Below are 10,309 nucleotides of genomic sequence, written 5' to 3'. Positions count from 1 at the left end.
AATGTCTGGTTGCGCCTAAGATGCCGGAAGTCCCGCTCCGACGTCTTCCGCACGCACGGTAACGCCCCTCTCCCGGGCTTTCATTGGACGTGTGGCGCAGAGCCTTCTGGGTAATGTAGGTCTTGGTGAACCATCGGCCTAGGCACAGGTTCAGGTTCAGGGCCTGGGCCTGAGCTCCTGGGAAAAGGCTGGGTACCACAAAAGGGGTTTTTAAGTGGTACACCTAATTCCCGAGGATGGGGCGAGGCTTAGCTCCTCTTCAAGGGCCCGCACGCAGATTCCGTGGATTGCTGTCTGCACTAATTAAATAAATGTTTGGAGTCATATTATTTCAGATAGTCTGGAAAGCTGCAAAACCAAAAGGACACACCACACCAAGTTTCTCTCATCCATTCATACCTGGTAGCTAGTAACCATTGCCTTGTTGCCTTTTAAATACATTCTGGGGACTTTCCTGGTGGTCCAGTGGGTAAGACTCCACACTCCCAATGCAGGGGCCCTGTGTTCCATCCCTGGTCAGGGAACTAGATCCCACATGCATGCCACAACTAAAGATCCCGCATGCTGCAACTAAGACCTGGCGCAGCCAAAACAAATAAATAAATGTATTTTTAATGTTAAAAAATAATACATTTGGACTGAAGCTTTAGGTTCAGTGTTGTTACTTTCAGTTCTTGTTAGGGACAAAAGAGGAAATATTCCAGACAGGGCCATGGAGTGGAAGAAGAGAGAGGGATGTTGAGGTACTCTGGAGCCAGTAGATAGATTTCCTCAGAAAACTTTTCTCCTGCCTGTATAATCAGTGATTGTATTCATCCCAGGAAGTAGCACTTTTTTCCAGGTAATATTTCTTACTTGGTATACTGAGACGGGCTGGGACCTGGGACCCTTTGCTGCAGTGCTGAAGTTCTTGCACCTGGACACACCTCTCCTCAAGCAACAAAATACGAAGAAATTGTATGGGACTGAAAATAACTGCGTGCATGTGCGGTTGGGGCAAATTCTGGAACCAAAAGATACAAAGAGACCAAAAAAACCCAACTGCCATTTTTGAAGGGCCTGGAGCAAAAACAGGGTGTTGGGAGCAAGAGCAGGGTACTGTGCAAGCCCCCCTGCATACAGCACCACATAAGGTGGGCAAAACACCTAAGCTGCCCCTCCAGCCAGACGTCTGGACAGACCCATTCCCTCACCCCATATAAGGAACAAGCTTGCTCCCCCTTGGGGATCCGGCAAACAAGGGAACTTGTTGTTTGTTCTCACTGCCCCCTGCTGCAGCAGGGGCCTCAATAAAGCCTTGCCTGAATTTCTTGTCTGGCCTCTAGTCAATTTCTATTTATTGGGGAAGGCCAAGAACCCTGGTCTGTAACAATACCACCATATATAGAATTGCTTAGAAAAGAAGTGCTACCATTTGAATGCTATTTCCTGCCTGAACAGTGACCATCATCGTCACATTGGGAGCATGAGCCCAAAATGGGTCATATGATACCTGAGATAAATGTTTGGGGCACCATGAGGTCATCTCCTTGCTGTGACGTGATCACCAGGGGTGTGCACCAGGGATCTGCACAGGGAGTTGACATTATCAGTGAAAAAAATTCCCGAGAGTTATTGATAATTATTCTGCAGCTATTTGAAGAGAGTGGAGAAAATAGCTCTGAGGAAACATTTACAATAGCTGTAAAAAGGTAATTTTGAGCCTGAGTACTGAAGTATGAGAACTGAGAGAATGAAGCTGAGCAGGTAAAGGGTTTATTCATGAGGCAGCCGAACAAGGAGACAGAACAAATTGCAAATCCATCTCCCTGAAGGTGAGAGGCTCTGAATACTTATGGGATAAACCTGAAGTGCGGGGAACATGGGGGAAGGTGATTAGAGATAAGAAAAAGGTGAAGTAATCATGGTTTTGCACAAGAAAGCTACATGCTTCTCCATGGGACTCATGTTCAGAAAATGGCGACGTTAGCATGTTCCAAGGGTGGAGTCTTTGGCCCTCTGATGTCAAATGGTAACTGATTGGATAACTCGTGCGTGCCCAGTTGAAGAGTTTGTTGTCCCAATCAGTCTTGACTGGCTCAAGCTTGAACTGGACCCAGCTGACTCCAAGTTCGTGAAAAAAATCTCCGGCAAACATCTTAATTGTTTAGGCCGTGTGATGCTTGGATGACATTCAAGTTTTTATAGAAACAACTGAAGCAAATTTGATCAGTGAAGGCATTTTACAATTCAGTATTTATTAAGCAAGTTATACTTTAATGGATCTAACTGACGACTCCTCTCTGTTTCGATAGTAGCTATGTGTTTTGTGCAGGTTTCAGCCTATTGATAACCAATGTCTCCCTTGCCTGTATTGACAGTGACTGTGTCCTACTCAACAAGGAACACTGTTTAATCCATATTACATATCTTACTCCACAATATTCCTCTGCCCTAATCATCCCAGGGCCAGGCTCCAGGCAACTAGAGATCACCCCTGTGCCCTAAGTCTCACCTGAGTTATTCAAGTACTCAATCTTAAACTGTTTACTCTGCCCTTGCCTTCCTTTGCCTTGAAACCCCATAAAGGATCTGGCGTAGACCTTCCCCTCCCTCATTTCTTCTGCCTCCTGATAACTCTGGTGTTTTTCCCTGGGTGAAATATGGCACTGGGTGGCATATGGTAACAACTCCCCTCTGGACACTGTGAGCAAAATAAACTTCCTTCCAAGCCTCATTCTCCCTTACTTTTGTGGCCACAGCAACATTACTGTACCATATCCAGCATTTCTATTTTTAGAACAAGTGTCCTCATGGAGAGAATGGTTTAGTTTGGGACAGGAGGAGACCCCCATGATGCTCAGGGATTACTAGCAACACCATCTGAGGTCAAAAGTTCATGAATAACAGAAGTAAAACCAATGAATCACCAAAGCAGTAATTTGTGAAAGTTTATTGTACACACACCAAAAAGACAGTATGCAAACGAGGAACACTCATACCAAAATGTAGTATGAGAAGCAGGGGTATATTGTTACAAAGCAACTTAGATAATGAGAAAGCAGGGACTGTTTATTCATCTTATTGATTGCTTATGGTATTAGAATTTTCTTAAATGATAGGAGATTGGTCAGTAGTTACCTCACACCAACCTTGAGAAACAGTTCAAGTTTTGCTTATAATTTCTGAAGGCATAAGCCAGGAATGACCCAGGACAAATTAGTCTTGCAAAATAAGCTAAATTAAGCACTGTTTTTGTAAGATTAAACTGGTTTTGTCTGCTCGCGGAATTTTCAAGGCTCGTCTCTGTTTTTTTATTTTAACACTGGGAAAGCTCTACCTTTTGCTGGCAGTCGTGGGCACTAATTTGGATTGTTTTTGTTTTTGGTTTAATATTTATTTATGTAGTATATTTTTTTGGCTGCGCCGGGTCTTAGTTGTGGACTGCAGGCTTCTTAGTTGTGGCATGACGCGGGATATAGTTCCTTGACCAGGGATCGAACCTGGGCCTCCTGCATTGGGAGCTTGGAGTCTTACCACTGGACCACCAGGGGAGTCCTGTGGGCAATACTTTGTGAGGCTCTGCATTGTCTGTTCGAAGAGTGACTTTATCTTCCTACCCTAAATTCCTGGGCCTGTGACAACTCTGCAGGACCTGGCCCCTGTCAAAGCTTGGCAGGGGTAAGGGGACGAATAGTCAATGCTATCTCTCCCCATCATGCAAGTCTGCCTGGACAAACTGACTAATTATTTATAAAGGCTCCCTGGAGTAGCAGAAGCTGACACCTCTGCACCTAAACCAGGCTCACTATTTGTCAGGCTTGAGCTGAAAACCTGGTGTAGGTGGTGTGGTAACTGGGAGACCTCCCTTGAGATCAGCAGCCTCTCAGCTGTAGTTTGCCTTCACCTCCGAAGTGGCACAATACATCCTTTCTAGGATGCCCATTGGGTACATCAACAGCTTTGTCATCACACACAATCCTTTCAGACAGGATCATCATTGTACTCACCTTTCTCCAGGAGCACAGGTATGACCTTACATTGAGGACATCTACCTCCAAGAAGACTTATTTGACACACTCATCATGGACATACAAGTCCAACATCTTTTAGTACTTTTGATGGCAACATATTCTTATTTATAAATTTTACCTCCAAACTGAAATCAGCAGCCACTCCCATTTGTGCACTCAGAGATTCCTGCACTAAAGAAACTTCAGTAACCCCATCTCATGCCCCATCGAGTCTCTGGACAACTTATGATAGTCATTAGTTACCCCTGAACTTCTGATGAAAAAAATCTAGCCCTCCTCAACTCTATAAATAAATCATTAAAACAGCAAAACAACAAATGACTAGTTACCCATTGGGCTCTCCCAGAAACAGAAACTCTCTAGACCCTGAGCACGTGACTCTCCATACCAGCGGTTCATTATATTTTGGGTCATGAAAACAGCACAACACAAACTTGCACAGCTACCAAGGCCTCCTCAAGATAGGATGTTTATTGCAGGGCCCAGCAGTAAGGCCAGGTAAGAATCACAGAATTGGAAATATACCAAAAGTAGCCAATACTCAATTAGAGAATCATTCGGGTTTATTGCACACAATTAGCACAAAGTAGGGAAAATAGGAAAGGGGTTAACATCACTACGTCTGGGAACGAGGTATCTCAGCACCAGCAGCTGTCTCCAGGTCTGTAACTGGTCTCGCAACAAGAGTGAGTGGAAGGTCACCTTCTGCTCCGACAGAGCTCTGGCAGTGTCCATCTGGAATAGTTCTCAGCAGTGTGGAGTGGGGTCCTCCAGTGAAGAGGCTTCAGGTCTTTCAGTTCAGTGGTTTCTTTTCTTTCTTTCCCTTTCTTTCCTTCTTTCTTTCTTTCTTTCCTTCCTTCTCTCTTTTTTCATTTGCTTTTTAAATTTTTCGGCTGCACCATGAGGCATGTGGAATCTTAGTTCCCTGACCAGGGATTGAACCTTCATCCCCTGCATTGGAAGCATGGCGTCTTAACCGCTGGACCGCCAGGGAAGTCCAGTGGTTTCTTTTTAAGGAGTCTGTCAGTAAGTGTAGTGGTTATGCCCCAGGAGATCTCGTCTCTATCATTTGCTTTGTCTGTTTCAGTGAGGTACATTGTCAATTAAATTTTTTATCTGAAGTAACACTAGCAGTCCCACAGCAGATGTTTCAAAACAACTAACATGGAAGTTCACTTTGGCCACTGTGAATTCTTTTTCAACTACTTAACATACAATATAATAGCTTAAATCCTATAAGTTTCACCCAAGTTGAGTAGGAATCGTATTCTTAAGCACCAGCCAGACAATCACAATGCAGCCTCCTGGGGCTCTAGATGAAGTCCGTACCATCTGCAGGGCAGATTTATACATCATTTTGAAACAGCTCCTGATGGGTCACTGTAGCAGAATAAGAACAGAACACTTGAGTAGGGGGCATCAGATATCCATGCATCCAGAACGACCCACTATGAGGGTCGTTGCTCTATTGGACCAACCAAGTCATGAAGTCTAAGGACCCTGATTGGACCAACCAAGTCATGAAGTCTACGGACACTGCTGTATTCCATTATAAGGTAGAAATGTACAGCCAGGATTGAGCCAGATCAGGTCTAGAGAACACAACTAGGCTGCATGAATAGGTAGTTGAGACCCCACCAACATGGTAACAACTCACTTCCGTGGCTGTCTGGGTGCCCTGCACAGCCATAGGGGAGAGGAGAAAGCTTGAGCTGGGGTTCTGCTTGGCTCATTTTGCTTTATGGGTGCACGTAAAATCGACAGTGGCCGCATCACAGCCACATTCAGGGTGTCCCTGAAAGATAATGGAGTAGAAACGTTTTTCCAATGGGTTATGCTATGATCTGGCCATCCATTTTGTGTGGAAGAATCGTTATTCAAAGGTGACCATATATATAGATTCCAGGATAGCAGCCAATGATCTGCCCTGGTAAGGAAGGAAAAGTTGAGAAGATTGTTGAAAGGAGGTCTGCAGTAGAGACATATGGATGTATTTATGGAACTGTGCACACAGTAGGCAAATTTTGTATGAATTATTAAAATTCACCAAAGTATATCACTAACAATGTCAAACAGGGACTTCGCTGGCAGTCCAATGGTTGAGACTTCGCCTTCCAATGCAGGGGGTGAGGGTTCGATCCCTGTTTGGGGAACTAAAATCCCGCATGCCTCGTGGCCAAAAAACCAAAAACATAAAACAGAAGCAATATTGTAACAAATTCAATAAGGACTTTAAAAAAAGTGATCCACATCAAAAAATATTTAAAAAAAAACTAATGTCAAGAAACAATCACATCCAATTTCTGGACCTTGGGACTAGGACATTGTACTGACTGTTTCTTCTCCGTGGATCCTTTTTTTTTTTTTTTTTTGGCTGAGCTGCATGGCTTGTGGGATCTTAGTTCCCAAACCAAGGATTACTGAACCCGTGCTCTCGGCAGTGAGAGTGCAGAGTCCTAACCACTGGACCGCCAGGGAATTCCCTTCCTCCCCTCCTTTAACTGTGTGCTCAAATATCATCTCCTTATGAGAACAACCCTCTGTTTCCTACTGAAATCTTCCTGACTCCACATTCTTGTTATTCCTTGGTGCTGATCTTTTTTTTTTTTGCATTTCTACCTGTCACCTTATAATTTACTATAATATGTAGCATTTTCTTTGTGACTTATTCGTTACTCTCCTCAATAAAGGCTTTTGAAGGACACTACAGGAGGACATATTTCTTTCTTCACTGATATATAACACACGTCTAGACCTGTCTCTGAAGCTGGTGAGATGTTCAGTACATGGTTTTGAAGCAATGAAACAGCACAAGGTGGTAGCTTCCTTCCACACTTTCACCTCTTTCTACTTTCATCTGATTATTTCTTTCCCTCCAAGTTTAATTCTCCTTAAGCTTCTCATGAGTGAAAAAAAAATACACTTTGTAAAAACAAAAACTTCTCAGTCGCCAAATTTCCAGCATAGTCATGGGCTCAACTTAATTCTTTTACAATTTAGAACTCAAGGTTCTCTGCTTACCATCCGAAGGTTCTGCCCCAATTTCCAATGTATATGGGGGACGGGTGGATTTCCACACAATACCAACCAATTATCAGACACTAGCTTGGTGTCCCACAATTTAACAATTCTGACGCTGTCTACCCTGAGATAGCATCAGATTCCAAGGTTAAGGGCTCAGTCCTACAAGACTGACCCTCGTAGAACCCCCCCCAACCCGACTTCAGACACCAATTGGAAGTCCAGGTTGTGACTGTGGTGCTCCAAAGACAATGGTCAGGGACAAAGGACAACCCTACCTGAAAAAGTTTCAAGGTCACATACCCTACCGGGCTCTTGTCACTCTCCCCGCCATGTTGCAATGGTTACGAAATTCCTGAGCCCACCTGGGCGAAGGGACCTCTTCCTCTCTCGTCCCAAATAAGGAAAGGCATCTGTCCTGCCCCACTTCCACCCTACAGAAGGAAGGTATATGTGCCTCGACCAATCAGAAAATGAAATTTTCACCTTGGAACATTCCTTTTTCCCCTGGCTATAAAAACTGACTAATAGCACATGTCTGGGGTCGGCTCTCCCAGACTACTCTGAAGTCGGCCCACTGTTCTGGCAACAACCATTCCCTCTAATAAATTCTATCCTTTTTACATTCTGCCTTGTGTCTGGAAATTCTTTTCCAACCCGTGCTCGGACCATGACACTAACCTGTGCTTCTCATGATCTGTGCTTCTTCTCTTCTGTGAGCCTCTTTCAAGGTGTTAATGTAATCTTGAATTACCCACATTACATAACTCATTTATTCATCCCTTTTAAAATTACATACGTGCAGGACTTCCCTGGTGGCACAGTGGTTAAGAATCCACCTGCCAGGGCTTCCCTGGTGGCGCAGTGGTTGAGAATCCGCCTGCCGATGTAGGGGACGTGGGTTCAAGCCCTGGTCCTGGAAGATGGCACATGCCGCGGAGCGGCTGGGCCCGTGAGCCATGGCTGCTGAGCCTGCGCGTCTGGAGCCTGTGCTCCGCAACGGGAGAGGCCACAACAGTGAGAGGTCCGCATACCGCAAAAAAAAAAAAAAAAAAAGAATCCACCTGCCAATGCAGGGGACACGGGTTCGAGCCCTTGTCGGGGAAGATCCCACATGCTGCGAAGCAACTAAACCTGTACACCACAACTACTGAGCCTGAGCCCTAGAGCCCACAAGCCACAACTACTGAGCCCGTGTGCCACAACTGCTGAAGACCGCATGCCTTCAGCCCATGCTCCACAAGAGAAGCCACCAGAAATGAGAAGCTCATGCACTGCAACGACACTCGCTGCAACTAGAGAAAAGCCCACGCGCAGCAACAAAGACCCAACGCAGCCAAATAAATAAATTTATTTTTAAAAATCCCATTTTCCTTGGTAGCGCAGTGGTTAACAATCTGCCTGCCAATGCAGGGGACACGGGTTCGAGCCCTGGTCCAGGAAGATCCCACATGCTGCAGAGCAACTAAGCTGGTGTGCCACAACTACTGAGCTTGCGCTCTAGAGCCCGTGAACCACAACTACTGAGGATGTGTGTCACAACTACTGAGGCCTGTGAGCCTAGAGCCCATGCTCTGCAACAAGAGAAACCACCACAATGAGAAGCCCACGCACCACAAAGAAGAGTAGCCCCCCAACTCACCACAACTGGAGAAAGCCCACGCACAGCAACGGAGACCCAACACAGCCAAAAATAAATAAATAAATAAATAAATTTATTTTAAAAAAAATCCCATGATATTTCCCCAGAGCTATTTCTGACATTATCTTTGAATAAATGCCTCAATACGATTTCTAATTTCCTGATATTTGCATTTCAAATTGTTTTTCTGAGATAATCTCAATTCCCCTTGCAGAGCTGTACCAGCAATCACTGGAGAATGATAATCACTTACCAGCAACAACATGAGATCATGGGGTTCAGATGTTCCCTTAGCAGGTGAAACCAAGGGCAGTTATCAGTTAGTTCCCTGAAACTCTAACTTGCTTTATAAATAATATCCTGTAACCTACCTTCACTGACTCTTGCTTTAATTGTTTTTGAAAATTACATACCCTCCAAGCTTCGCCTAGCTTAGATAATATATCACAAATCCTTATAGATAACATCTCTGAGGTATGGGTGGCTATGGTAACAGTTCCTTAAATTGTTGTTCAGGAACATGCAGTTAGTCTTGTCCAGTTCAAACTGGTCAAGACCACCAACCATTCAACTGGGCCTGTGTGAGTGTCCACGCTTAGATCATGCTAATGCTACCATTTTCTGAATATGTTTCCCATGAAGAAGCATGTAGCTCAGATATGCCTGTGCAGAACACAGATTTCTTTACTTTTTTCTTGCCTACATTCCCTAGGCCTGAGACCACCCTCCTCCTCTAGGCCATAAATATCCCAACACCCTCCTGTTGGGGAGTGGATCTGAGACTACTTCTCCTGACACCTCCCTTTGATGCAACAAGAATAAACACTTTTTCTGCTGCAAACCTCAACGTCTCGGCCTTTTACTTTCTGAATGTGGGGCAAACAAACCTGGTTCAGTAACACAGACACGCTGTGACTCTGAAAGCTGCAGTCACTGACCCCAGCCAAAACAGCATTAGTTACATTGGTCTCCATCTGAGATAGATGTCAGTTTACTAAATGGAGTTGAGTATATTTCAGGATATACAGTAAGAAATATTATATGGATAAAAGTGTTCCTCAATGGGACTTCCCTGATGGTGCAGTGGTTAAGACTCCACGCTCCCAATGCAGGGGACCTGGGTTCAATCCCTGGTCAGGGAACTAGATCTCACATGCATGGTGCAACTAAGAGTTCTCATGTCACAACTAAGGAACCCACACACTGAAACTAAAGAGCTGGTGAGCCGCAACTAAGAAGACTGCTTGCTGCAACTAAGACCCGGTGCAACCAAATAAATAAATAAATAAAAAAGTGTTCCTCAATGGGTAGGACATAATTGCTAACTATATAGGCATCCCTGTACAGTCTTTTCCTTTGTTCCCAGCCAATCATAATAGAATTTACAAAACTTACTAATGCCTCGGGCTACACGTATTTCAAGAGGAATAGCACAATGCATCCAACTATAGGTGGACTATTTTATGTCTGAATTACTCTGTGGAATGATACAGCCATTTAGATAAGTAGATTTGGGAGCATCTCAATTTTATTCTCTGGTAGCAGGCTGACCTTCACGGAGTATGAAACTACGTCTTTCTCCTGCAGTTCACAGCGAGTAAAGCCATCTAGGTAGGATGATCACTCTCAAGTA

The sequence above is a fragment of the Monodon monoceros genome, unplaced genomic scaffold, assembly GCF_005190385.1.
Source record: "Monodon monoceros isolate NGI ecotype Baffin Bay Population unplaced genomic scaffold, NGI_Narwhal_1 Super_Scaffold_10, whole genome shotgun sequence".
NCBI classification, from domain to species: domain Eukaryota; kingdom Metazoa; phylum Chordata; class Mammalia; order Artiodactyla; family Monodontidae; genus Monodon; species Monodon monoceros.
Note: the sequence above shows the minus strand (reverse complement) of the source record.